Source organism: Pleurodeles waltl, chromosome 4_1 (assembly GCF_031143425.1).
Source record: "Pleurodeles waltl isolate 20211129_DDA chromosome 4_1, aPleWal1.hap1.20221129, whole genome shotgun sequence".
NCBI lineage: Eukaryota > Metazoa > Chordata > Amphibia > Caudata > Salamandridae > Pleurodeles > Pleurodeles waltl.
Genome location: NC_090442.1, coordinates 35,266,376 through 35,279,555, shown reverse-complemented (window position 1 = coordinate 35,279,555; position 13,180 = coordinate 35,266,376). Strand labels below are relative to the sequence as shown.

General features: G+C 46.7%; 1 long non-coding RNA gene across 1 annotated transcript in view; it reads left to right on the top strand.

The window, feature by feature from the left end:
- The window catches only part of LOC138287323 (uncharacterized), a 52,656-nt gene extending 39,914 nt beyond the window's left edge, over positions 1 to 12,742 (top strand). The window contains exon 2 of the long non-coding RNA XR_011202194.1: positions 11,543 to 12,742. This is a non-coding gene — a long non-coding RNA (uncharacterized lncRNA). The remainder of the gene's footprint in view (positions 1 to 11,542) is intronic.
- The last annotated feature ends 438 nt before the right edge of the window (positions 12,743 to 13,180 follow it).

Below are 13,180 nucleotides of genomic sequence, written 5' to 3'. Positions count from 1 at the left end.
CCACTCTAGACAGCAAGAGGGGTGCCAGGACCCCAAAGATGCCCCTAAAGCAGCTCAGCCACCTGTCAGTGGAGAGCTTAGGGTGTGGTTCTGGGTACTGACAGCTGTCAGTAGCCTCTGCTGGGTGCTAGCCTTCCTGGCAGCACTGTACTTGGCCTGGGAGGCAGACCCCAGGGCCAATAGCAAAGTAGGCCCCCTGACCCTATTGGTCATGGTGGGGTTGCTCAAGTGTTGGGTGACCTCTTTGGGTAAGCTAGGTGTTGCCCTAGCAAAGTTTGGAGTAGGGGAGGTGGGCACCTCACTACCCAAGTTGCCAGAGAGAAAGGAGGAAGACCCCCCTAGAGGAAAGTTTCAGTTTGTGTTGGGTCCTTTTACTGTTGGGATGGCTTCACTACCCATAGGGAGTGACCCTGACAGGAGGATATAAGGCAGAGTAGGCCCTGCAAAGGGACAGCCAGTTTTCTTCACTGTCTTCCTCGCCTAACAAGCCAGGAAGACTCTCCCAGGGTTGGGCTGAGTCTCCTGGGCGTGTGGGCTGGGGGGGGGGTTGTGTGAGAAAACAGGGCTGATTGCAGAGGCCCCATAACTTTTTGCCCCCATTTTCCACTTTTTGCTGGTGTTTTCCTGACTTTAAAGGTTCCCTGGGTAGTGCTAACCAGTCCCAGGGCCTGTGATCTGTGTAAAATGGATATGCAAATTAGGCTAATTATAAGTGGCTAAGTTAACCTACCTATAAGTCCCTAGTATATGGTAGGGCATGTAGGTTTAGGGACCACAGCATAGGTGGTGCACACCTAGGTGCATTGCTGAGGTGCCCAGTGTCCTTTTAAAAGCAAGCCTGCCTTGCTGGCTGCTTTTAAATTAAAGTTATATGCAAATTCGACTTTGGAATTAAAGGTACTTCCAAAGTCTTAAACTACCTTATTTTTACATATAAGTCACCCCTAAGGTGTGCCCTATGTGCCCCTAGGGCTGGGTGCCATGTAACTATAAGCAGGGACTTTATAAAAATAGATTTATAAGCCCTGGTGAGGTAAAAACAGCCAAATTTGTTTTTCCCTCATTGAAGTAAATGGCCTTCATAGGCTAGAATGGGCAGACTTTATTTTAAATTTTAAAGTCTCCTTAAATGTTGCATACCAAGAATTTGGTATCAAATTAATTGTTGTAATAAATCCTACAACTTCCAGTTGTTGGATTTAATATAACTAGTTCAGGTAAAAAGTTTAGACTTTACCTAAAAAGTTGCCAATTTCAGCTCTGCATTGTTTTTGCTGCTGTGCTCTGATTGGCCAGCCTGCAGCAGCTTCTGCCAGGCTGCCTTGATGAGGTGTGAAGTGGCCAGGCTTCACACAAAGGAATGTGCTTGGGGGAGAGAATCTCCCCTCAGCAGATGGTGAGGCAGGAAGGGGGAGGGCTGCCAAACTGGTCTTCAAAGGCAGAGAAGGACATTTGCAGCACCCAGCAACACCCCCACATCCTGCAACCCCAGACAGCTAGGTGCCCCCTTGATTAGATTAGGAGAGGGCAGGAGAGGGGTGTGTTTATGATTTTTAGCCACACCAGTGGGTGGGCTCAGCCAGATGTAACCTCCAAAAATCAGATTCATCCATGTTGGATTTTTAGAGACTGTTGCCTTCTGGGATGGATTTTTGCCACACTTCCCAGGAAGTGGTCATCACAGGGGGACGACCCTGTCCCTGATTGGAGAACCAGGGCCCCCCTGCTTTTCACCCAGGAGCAAGGATAAAACTGGCAGACCTGCACCCACACCTCAGATCCCCTCCAGAATTCAACAAGAAAGGAACTAAAGAAGAAGAAGGACTGCCCTGCTGGACCCCTGGCCTGCACCTGGACCCTGCACTCAGAAGGACTGCACCAGCTGCACACTTGGGCTTCACCACAAGAAGGACTTTGCCTGGCTTCAACTGGTTCAAGGAGGGACTCCCTGTTTGCTACAGGTGAAAAATTGCTAAACCAGAGTCCCCTGCACCAACTCCTGAAGAAAGCGACCAGCTGACCACTGTCCAGTGGCCAAAAAGGAGTTTGCGCCAGGTGCATTCTGGGAGTTGAAGTCTGCACCCCCCAAGGACCATCACAGAACTTCTGGACCCTTGGGGTGAGCTGTGGACCCCAAAAGAACCTTAAAAGAACATCTGGGTGAAGCCCCAGAAGTTTGGAAAAGATTTGAGAATTTTTGGAAAAAAGCTCCAGAGAGGGACCGACCCGCCGCGGAAATTCTAGCCGGCTTGCCTCAACCGCGACCCGGCCTGACTTCGTGGTTCGTCCCGGTAAAGAAAAACATCCAAAAAAGAGACTAAGTCCGAACGTAAAAAGTTGACCGGGACCTCCCAGCCATCGTATCCGAGAAGGGCTCCATGGACGTCGGATCAAGATCCAGGTTTACCCCGGTCGAAGGATTTTCATCTCGAAAAAACGACTAAGTCCGAAGGTAAAAGTCTCCACCGAGGAAACCCACATCTCGTATCCGGACAAGGGCTCCAGGAGGTCGGATTCAACTGGCAGGTTCGTCCCGGTGAAGAAAAACTTCAAAATAAAGACTAAGTCAGAAGGTAACTTTTTAACCGAGGCCTCCCGCGACCTGTAGCCGAGCAGGGCTCCATCGCGGTCGGCCTGAAAGTTTGACTTTGGCCCGGTTGAGGTGCAACCAGATGACCCGATTGGCGCTTTTTGTTTCTAAGCGCTAGAAAAGTAATAATTCTTTAAAAATTCATATCTCCGGTTCCCTTTATCCGATTTTATTCGTTTTGGTGTCATTTTAAAGATAAAAATATAAACTATTTTTATAAATTGGTTTTGGATTTTTAAACTGTTTCCCATGTTTTATTTAATTACTGTTTTGTGATATTTGAATGCTTTACACTTTGTCTCCTAAGTTAAGCCTTGACGCTCGTTGCCAAGCTACCAAGGGTTGAGCTGGGATTAATTTACTGAGACCTAACTGTACCTATGTGGAGGTTAGTGGCTTGTTGCTAGGTGTAGGTACCTACCTGCCCTACCAATAACCCATTTTCCAACACTCAATGACTAGCTTAGAGCAGTGCATAGGGAGTAGGGGATCTAAGGACTAGCATAGAGCAGTGCAGAGGTAATAGGGGATCTAAGGACTAACATAGGTCAGTGGAGAGGGAATAGGGAATCTGCCGACTAGCGTAGAGCAGTGCAGAAGGAGTAGAGAATCTAACGACTAGCATAGAGGATTGGAGAGGGAGTACAGAATCTAAGGACTAGCATAGATCAGTGCAGAGGGAGCAGGATCGAGCGTTGCAGAGGGAGTAGGGGATCTAAGTACTAGCATAGAGCAGTGCAGAGGGAATAGGGAATCTAAGGACTAGCATTAAGCAGTGCAGAGGTGTTAGGGAATCTAAGGACTAGGAGAGAGCAGTGCAGAGGGAAGAAGGGATCTAAGGACTAGCAGAAAGCAGTGCAGAGGGAGTAGGGAATCTAAGGACTAGCATAGAGCAGTGCAGAGGGAGCATGGAATTTAAGGAGCAGCATCGAACGGTGCAGAGACAGTAGAGAATCTAAGGACTAGCATAAAGCAGGGCAGACGGAGCAGGGAATCTAAGGACTTGCAGAGGGAGTAGGGAATTTAATGAGCAGCATGGAACGGTGCAGAGGGTGTAGAGAATCTAAGGACTAGCATAGAGCAGTGCAAAGGGAGTAGGGAATTTAAGGACTAGCATAGAGCAGTGCAGAGGGAGTCGGGAATTTGAGGACTAGCATAGAGCAGTGCAGAGGGAGTAGGGGATCCAAGGACTAGCATTGAGCAGGGCAGAGGGAGCAGGGAATCTAAGGACTTGCATAGAGCAGAGGGAGTAGGGAATTTAATGAGCAGCATGGAACGGTGCAGAGGGAGTAGAGAATCTAAGGACAAGCATAGAGCAGTGCAGAGGGAATAGGGGATCTAAGGACTAGCATAGAGCAGTGCAGAGGCAGTAGGGAATCTAATGACTAGCATAGAGCAGTGCAGAGGGAGTACAGAATCTAAGAACTAGCATAGAGCAGTGCAGAGGGATTAGGGAATCTAAGAACTAGCATAGAGCAGTGCAGAGGGAGTAGGGGATCTAAGAACGAGCATAGAGCAGTGCAGAGGGAGTAGGGGATCTAAGAACGAGCATAGAGCAGTGCAGAGGGAGTAGGGGATCTAAGGACTAGCATAGTGCAGAGGGAATAGGGGATGTAAGGACTAGCATAGAGCAGTGCAGAGGGAGTACGAGATCTAAGGACTAACATAGAGCAGTGCGGATAGAGTAGGGAATCTAAGGACTAGCATAAAGCAGCGCAGAGGGAGTAGGGAATCTAAGGAGCAGGATTGAGCGGTCCAAAGGGAGTAGAGAATCTAAGGAGTAGCATAGAGCAGTGCAGAGGGAGTAGGGAATTCAACGAGCAGCATGGAACGGTGCAGAGGGAGTAGAGAATCTAAGAACTAGCATAGAGCAGTGCAGGGGGAGTCGAGAATCTAAGGACTAGCTAATGACTATCATAGAGCAGTGTAGAGGGAGTAGAGAATCGAAGGACTAGCATAGAGCAGTGCAGAGGGAATAGGGGATCTAAGGACTAGCATAGAGCAGTGCAGAGGCAGTAGGGAATCTAATGACTAGCATAGAGCAGTGCAGAGGGAGTACAGAATCTAAGAACTAGCATAGAGCAGTGCAGAGGGATTAGGGAATCTAAGGACTAGCATAGAGCAGTGCAGATAGAGTAGGGAATTTAAGGAGCAGCATAGAACGGTGCAGAGGGAGTAGAGAATCTGAAGACCAGCATAGAGCAGTCCAGAGGGAGGTGGGGATCTAAGGACTAGCATAGAGCAGTGCAGAGGGAATAGGGGATCTAAGGACTAGCATAGAGCAGTACAGAGGGAGCAGGGGATCTAAGGACTAGCATAGAGCAGTGCAGAGGGAATAGGGGTTCTAAGGACTAGCATAGAGCAGTGCAGAGGGAGCAGGGGTTCTATGGACTAGCATAGAGCAGTGCAGAGGGAGTAGGGGATCTAAGGACTAGCATACAGCAGTGCAGAGGGAGCAGTGTTTCTAAGGACTAGCATAGAGCAGTGCAGAGGGAATAGGGGATCTAAGGACTAGCATACAGCAGTGCAGGGGCAGTTGGGGATCTAAGGACTAGCATAGAGCATTGTAGAGGAAATTTGGGGTCTAAGGACTAGCATAGAGCAGTGCAGAGGGAGTAGGGAATCTAAGGAGCAGCATCGAGCAGTGTAGCATGAGTAGGGAATTTAAGGAGCAGCGTAGAACGGTGTAGAGGGAGTAGAGAATCTAAGGACTAGCATAGAGTAGTGCAGAGGGAGTAGGGAATCTAAGGAGCTGCATCGAGCGGTGCAGAGGGAGCAGGGGTTCCAAGGACTAGCATAGAGCAGTGCAGAGGCAGTAGGGGATCTAAGGACTAGCATAGAGCAGTGCAGATGGAACAGGGGATCTAAGGACTAGCATATAGCTGTGCAGAGGGATTAGGGAATCTAAGGAGCAGCATTGAGCAGTGTAGATTGAGTACAGACTCAAGGACTAGCATAGAGCAGTTCAGAGGGAATAGGGAATCTGACGACTAGCGTAGAGTAGTGCAGAGGGAGTAGAGAATCTAAGGACTAGCATAGAGCAGTGCAGAGGGAGTAGAGAATCTAAGGACTAGCAGAGAGCAGTGCAGAGGGAGTACAGAATCTAAGGACAAGCATAGAGCAGTGCAGAGGGAGCAGGATTGAGCGTGCAGAGGGAGTAGGGGATCCAATGACTAGCATAGAGCAGTGCAGAGGGAATAGGGGATCTAAGGACTAGCATAGAGCAGTACAGAGGGAGCAGGGGATCTAAGGACTAGCATAGAACAGTGCAGAGGGTGTAGGGGTTCTAAGGACTAGCATAGAGCAGTGCAGCGGGAATAGGCCATCTAAGGACTAGCATAGAGCAGTGCATAGGAAGTAGGGGATCTAAGGACTAGCGTAGAGCAGTGCAGAGGGAGTACAGAATCTAATGACTAGCATAAAACAGTACAGAGGAAGTACAGAGTCTAAGGACTGGCATAGAGCAGTGCAGACGGACTAGGGAATTTGAGGAGCAGCATTGAACGGTGCAGAGGGAGTAGAGAATCTAAGGACTAGCATAGAGTAGTGCAGAGGGAGTTGGGAATCTAAGGAGCCTCATCGGGCGGTGCAGAGGGAGCAGGGGTTCTAAGGACTAGCATAGAGCAGTGCAGAGGGAATAGGCCATCTAAGGACTAGCATAGAGCAGTGCATAGGAAGTAGGGGACCTAAGGACTAACAGAGAGCAGTGCAGAGGGAGTACAGAATCTAATGACTAGCATAAAACAGTACAGAGGAAGTACAGAGTCTAAGGACTGGCATAGAGCAGTGCAGACGGACTAGGGAATTTGAGGAGCAGCATTGAACGGTGCAGAGGGAGTAGAGAATCTAAGGACTAGCATAGAGTAGTGCAGAGGGAGTTGGGAATCTTAAGGAGCCTCATCGGGCGGTGCAGAGGGAGCAGGGGTTCTAAGGACTAGCATAGAGCAGTGCAGAGGGAACAGGGGATCTAAGGACTAGCATAGAGGTGTGCAGATGGATTAGGGAATCTGAGGAGCAGCATTGAGCAGTGTAGAATGAGTACAGACTCAAGGACTAGCATAGAGCAGTGCAGAGGGAATAGAGGATGTAAGGACTATCATAGAGCAGTGCAGAGGGAATAGGGAATCTGACGACTAGCGCAGAGCAGTGCAGAGGGTGTAGGGGATCTAAGGACTAGCATAGAGCAGTGCAGAGGGAGCAGGGGTTCTAAGGACTAGCATAGAGCAGTGCAGAGGGAACAGGGGGTCTAAGGACTCTCATCGAGCGGTGCAGAGGGAGTAGGGGATCTAAGGACTAGCATACAGCAGTGCAGAGGGAGCAGGGGTTCTAAGGACTAGCATAGAGCAGTGCAGAGGGAACAGGGGGTCTAAGGACTAGCATAGAGCTGTGCAGAGAGATTAGGGAATCTAAGGAGCAGCATTGAGCAGTGTAGAATGAGTACAGACTCAAGGACTAGCATAGAGCAGTGCAGAGGGAATAGGGAATCTGACGACTAGCATAGAGCAGTGCAGAGGGAGTATAGAATGTAAAGACTAGCATAGAACACTGCAGAGGGTGTAGGGGATCTAAGGACTAGCATAGAGCAGTGCAGAGGGAATAGGGTCTCTAAGGACTATCATAGAGCAATGCAGAGGCAGTAGGGAAACTAATGACTAGCATAGAGCAGTGCAGAGGAAGTACAGAATCTAAGAACTAGTATAGAGCAGTGCAGACGGAGTAGGGAATTTAAGGAGCAGCATCTAACGGTGCAGAGGGAGTACAGAATCTAAGGACTAGCATAGAGCAGTGCAGAGGGAATAGGAGATCTAAGGACTAGCATAGAGCAGTGCAGAGGTGTTAGGGAATCTAAGGACTAGGAGAGAGCAGTGCAGAGGGAGTAGGGAATCTAACGACTAGCATAGAGCAGTGCAGAGGGAGCAGGGAATTTAAGGAGCAGGATCGAGCGGTGCAGAGGGAGTAGGAAATCTAAGGACTAGTATAGAGCAGTGCAGAGGGAATAGGGGATCTAAGGACTAGCATAGAGCAGTGCAGAGGAAGTAGAGAATCTAAGGACTAGCATAGAGCAGTGCAAAGGGAGTAGAGAATTTAAGGTGCAGCATCGAACGTTGCAGAGGGAGTTGAGAATGTAAGGACTAGCATAGAGTAGTGCAGAGGGAGTTGGGAATCTAAGGAGCCTCATCGGGCGGTGCAGAGGGGAGTAGAGAATGTAGGGACTAGCATAGAGCAGTGCAGAGGGAGTAGGGAATCTAAGGAGCAGCATCGACCAGTGCAGAGGGGAGTAGAGAATGTAAGGACTAGCATAGAGCAGTGCAGAGGGAGTAGGGAATCTAAGGAGCAGCATTGAACGGTGCAGAGGGAGTAGGGGATCTAAGCACTAGCAATGAGCATTGCAGAATGAATAGGGGATCTAAGGACTAGCATAGAGCAATGCAGAGGCAGTAGGTAATCTAATGACTAGTATAGGGCAGTGCAGAGGGATTAGGGAGTCTAAGGAATAGTATAGAGCAGTGCAGATGGAGTAGGGAATTTAAGGAGCAGCATCGAACGGTGCAGAGGGAGTACAGAATCTAAGGACTAGCATAGAGCAGTGCAGAGGGAGTAGGGGATCTAAGGACTAGAATAGAGCAGTGCAGAGGGAATAGGTGATCTAAGGACTAGCATAGAGCAGTGCAGAGGGAATAGGGGATCTAAGGACTAGCATAGAGTAGTGCAGAGGTAGTAGGGAATCTAAGGACTAGCAGAGAGCAGTGCAGAGGGAGTAGGGGAATCTAAGGACTAGCATAGAGCAGTGCAGAGGGAGCAGGGAATTTAAGGAGCAGGATCGAGTGTGCAGAGGGAGTAGGAAATCTAAGGACTAGCATAGAGCGGTGGAGAGGGAATAGGGGATCTAAGGACTAGCATAGAGCAGTGCAGAGGAAGTAGAGAATCTAAGGACTAGCATAGAGCAGTGCAAAGGGAGTAGAGAATTTAAGGTGCAGCATCGAACGTTGCAGAGGGAGTTGAGAATGTAAGGACTAGCATAGAGCAGTGCAGAGGGAGTAGAGAATCTAAGGACTAGCAAATGACTAGCATAGAGCAGTGTAGAGGAGGTAGAGAATCGGAGGACTAGCATAGAGCAGTGCAGAGGGAGTAGGGGATCTAAGGAGCAGCATCGACCAGTGCAGAGGGAATAGGGGATCTAAGGAGCAGCATCAACCAGTGCAGAGGGAGTAGCGGATCGAAGGAGCAGGATCGAGTGTGCAGAGGGAGTAGGGAATCTAAGGAGCGGCATCAAATGGTGCAGAGGGAGTAGAGAATCTAAGGACTAGCATAGAAACAGTGTAGAGGGAGTAGAGAATGTAAGGACTAGCATAGAGCAGTGCAGAGGGAGTAGGGAATCTAAGGAGCAGCATTGAAATGTGCAGAGGGAGTAGGGGATCTAAGCACTAGCAATGAGCATTATAGAGTGAATAGGGGATCTAAGGGCTAGCATAGAGCAGTGCAGAGGGAGTAGAGGATCTAAGGACTAGCATGGAGCAGTGCAGAGGGAATAGGGGATCTAAGGACTAGCATAGAGCAGTGCAGAGGGAGTAGGATATCTGACGACTAGCATAGAGCAGTGCAGAAGGAGTACAGAATCTAAGGACTAGCATAGAGCAGTGCAGAGGGAGTAGGGAATCTAAGGAGCAGGATGGAGCGGTGCAGAGGGAATAGGTAATCTGAGGACTAGCATAAAGCTGTGCAGAGGGAGTAGGAGATCTAAGGACCAACATAGAGCAGTGCAGAGGGAATAGGGCATGTAAGGTCTAGCATAGAGCAGTGCAGAGGCAGTAGGGAATTTAAGGAGCAGCATCGAACGGTGCAAAGGTAGTAGAGAATCTAAGAACTAGCATAGAGCAGTGCAGAGGGAGTAGAGGATCTAAGGACTAGCATGGAGCAGTGCAGAGGGAATAGGGCATCTAAGGTCTAGCATAGAGCAGTGCAGAGGCAGTAGGGAATCTACGGAGCAGCATTGACCAGTGCAGAGGGAGTAGAGAATGTAAGGACCAGCATAGAGCAGTGCAGAGGGAGTTGTGAATCTAAGGACCAGCATAGAGCAGCGCATTGGGAGTTGTGAATCTAAGGACTAGCATAGAGCAGCGCAGAGGGAGTAGGAAATCTAAGGATCAGCATCGAACGGTGCAGAGGAAGTAGGGAATGTAAGGAGCAGCCTCGAGCAGTGCAGAGGAATTAGGGATCCAAGGAGCAGCTTCAAGCAGTGGACAGGGAGTAGAATCTAGGAAGCAGCATTGAGTACTGCCGAGGGAGTAGTGGAGCAGCATCAAGCAGGGCAGAAGGAGTAGGAAATCTACGGAGTAGCAACGAGCGGTGCAAATGGAGTAGGTGATCTAAGGAGCTGCATCGAGCTTTGCAGAATGAGAAGGGAACCTAAAGAGTACAGTAGTATCTAGCACGGTTTGACGCATCTTCAATCTGATTGGCTGCCAGCACTTCAAACAGTTTTTATAGTTAGTAATAGTTACAGTAGTTATAGGGGGTTGGCACAAGGCTTTGCCCCAAGCCAGGCCCTGTGGCCATCCCCTCTACCATGCTGGGTGATAGTTGGATTAACGTATAGAAGTTAAAATTAGATTACCATAGAAAAAAACAAAAATCTACTGGAAAAAAAGTTTACAGGGACGTTGTAGTTAGGTTCTGAATTTACTTGCACAAAATCATAGAAATTCAGCTGTTATAATTATGGTAATTCAAGTGACTGTAACTTGCACCCTCTCCCAGCACTGTTAATTACCCCACATACTACATCAGTCATGACATCTTTTATGGCATCATTGGTGATATCACCACAGTCTGTGAACAAGGCTATGGCTGAAACGTGTTGGGAGGAAGATTCTGTGTGATAGTAACACTTTTGTACATTCAACTGGAAGTGTCCTGACCTTTCTTGTGGCTACAAGAATATGTTTTGATTTATTTTATGGTTATTCCCGAATCCATGGTTGGACCGCCACGTTTTCTGAGCCTCAGTATTTCGGGATTGTGTTTTGGGATATATATATATATATATACACACACACATACAGACCCACACATTTACACATTGGTATTGAAGATATCCACTAAAATGTGTATTGCCATTTAAACTAACCATTGTTGTCTAACTTCCCAGGAGAATTCTAAACAACGTATAATGTCTAGTACACTAGGAAGATTTTCCTCTGTTTGGTTGATATTTGATAGTGAGGATCCTTCTGGAGTTTTGTCACAAAGGTGTATCTGCACTAATGGACAACAGTAGTTGAAAGTGAAGTAACTAGAGTAGTATTGATTATTTACATATCTTGACATACAAATGTACTACCGTGGAACTGAAACAACAATCATGTTGATTCTTACTTAAATAAAAGTATAGAGTTTTTTGTGCGTTTGAGTATTCTGTTTCTTTCCACTCAATTGTTTATATTACTTCTATCAGAGCCTGGTCTGTCCTCTGCCTCACTAAGTAAAGAGTCTGTCCTCTGTGGGTCTCCAAGTCATGCCCTAAGGGCACAGTTTGTCTTGTTTCTGACACACCTCATGTAGAATCTGGCCTCTCCTTTTTCACACAGAGTTCAGCGGCTGGCCTCTCTCCTACGCCACCCGGTGTCTGCAACTGCTGTCACAATTCGTGCAGGGCCTGTTCTTTCTGGGTGTCTGCCCTGTCACAGTGAGTTAAACGCCTGGCAACTTCCATGTCACACTGGGTTGCCACCCTAATTGGTATTATTTTTGACTACCCCTTAATACTAAAGTTATTGCTCCTCTTCTAGTAAGTGTATTGCAGTTTGTTTTTTAAATATAACTTGTTGGTTCCTTTTCTTTGTAATTGCATTTTTGTGTGCTCATGACCAAAGGTTGACAAACTTAGTATTTTACTTTGTATAATTCTTTTACAGCATACATATCATATCTATATTGTCTCTTTTTTTTCAGAAACTTTTACTTGCGATGGCAAGCTTATCTGAGCCACTACCATAATAGGCTCAAGCTAACCACTATGAGCATCATTTTAAATCTGAGTCTCTGCTAAAGCATGGAGTGGGACTTTGGCCATGGCCCGGTACTCTGCAGGCATTTGAGGCCCCCGCAGAACTATTAGAAAACACAGAAGAGCCTTCTGGCAATGCGAGAATCCTGGAAGCACATCGTATTGAATAAAAGACTTCATTCAAGGATTGTGAGATGCAAACAGGGAAAAAGTTTAGGTCCCACTGCTGTCAATTTGAGTGTTGGAGAAGCCATCTTTTAAGACTGCACAATTATATTTGGTTATCTTGTTCATTGTCCTGATCCAAGGTGATGGAAGAAGAGTCAGTGTAAAGCAGTCACCTCTCCTCCCTTACATCTTATAATAACCTTCCACAGTGAAAAGCTTTTGGAGAGTAATTTCTGTCCCCCAGTCACTCCGCAGACTGTTGTGCCATGCAAGTCAGCATTCTTCCACGTTTATCAATTTTAGGATTGCATACTGTGGTGGACTAATGCACTTAAATTTCTTGATCTTCTGTTTCGAATCTTGCCTACATTAGTGAAAGATGAGCATCATTTTAAATCTGAGTCTCCGCTAAAGCACAGAGTGGGACTTTGGCCATGGCCCGGTACTCTGCAGGCATTTGAGGGCCCCGCAGAACTATTAAAAAACACAGAAGAGCCTTCTGGCAATGCGAGAATCCTGGAAGCACATCGTATTGAATAAAAGACTTCATTCAAGGAATGTGAGATGCAAACACGGAAAAAGTTTAGGTCCCACTGCTGTCAATTTGAGTGTTGGAAAAGCCATCTTTTAAGACTGCACAATTATATTTGGTTATCTTGTTCATTGTCCTGATCCAAGGTGATGGAAGAAGAATCAGTGTAAAGCAGTCACCGCTCCTCCCTTACATCTTATAATAACCTTCCACAGTGAAAAGCTTTTGGAGAGTAATTTCTGTCCCTCAGTCACTCCGCAGACTGTTGTGCCATGCAAGTCAGCATTCTTCCACGTTTATCAATTTTAGGATTGCATACTGTGGTGGACTAATGCATTTAAATTTCTTGATCTTCTGTTTCGAATCTTGCCTACATTAGTGAAAGATGTGGATTGACTTTTTACATATGTTGACATTTTAATAAATATGCGTTTTATGTGTTTTATATTCAGCAATACATGGTTTTAATTTTCAATGAAACAAAAACCTATTCTAATCCATTGTATGTTTTTTTTACCGTACCAGTTGGTGAAAGTGTTTAATCTGCATTTCTTTTAATGCTTCCATACTTTCCAACTTGACATTTCCAGAGTGAAAAAAAAGATGTTTTTATTGTAAAATGTTACATTTCAGTCCTTTATATGCTTGTGTTTAACATTCTCCCTGCAACCCGCACTAAGCAGACATGTCCAGAAGTAAACAATGCAACCACTAGTTTCGATTGTAACTTAGAAAATGCTTGTGTGTAAGAGTTCAAACTTTGTCTGTTTCCCTTGCCGACAATGAGCTAATGATGTGTTTTGTTAAAAAATTTACTACTTTCATATATATTTCACTAGAACCACAGTTAAAGAACACTTTCAAAGCACACTGGTGTCTGTTT